Source organism: Aythya ferina, assembly GCF_964211825.1.
Source record: "Aythya ferina genome assembly, chromosome: 3".
Taxonomy (NCBI): domain Eukaryota; kingdom Metazoa; phylum Chordata; class Aves; order Anseriformes; family Anatidae; genus Aythya; species Aythya ferina.
The window spans coordinates 93,387,197-93,387,578 of record NC_140298.1 but is presented as its reverse complement, the minus strand read 5'-3'; positions in this window follow the sequence as shown (position 1 = coordinate 93,387,578).

Here is a 382-nt window from a genome sequence, read left to right as displayed (position 1 = left end):
TTTCTTGCCTCTGTACAGACTCATAGCTGTTTTTCAGCAGCCTGAGCAAAGGTTGTTTTGCAGTGTCTGAGCTGGCCCCTGACCCCTTGGCACACAGCATGCTAAAACCCTGGTGGTGGAGAAAGCTTGCAGAAGGGCTACAGAAAGAAAAAGAGGGGATTCACTAAACAGAATGCATATTATTAAGGGCAGAGTGAATTTGGAAAGGCTGTGAGATGCCATCTTCCAGGGCATATGCAGCTCAACAGCAAAGTTAGGAAGAAACTGTAGTTATATATCAGGTTATATATCCGTGACTGAATCATAGAATCACAGAATTTCTAGGTTGGACGAGACCTCAAGATCATCGAGTCCAACCTCTGACCTAACGCTAGCAGTCCCC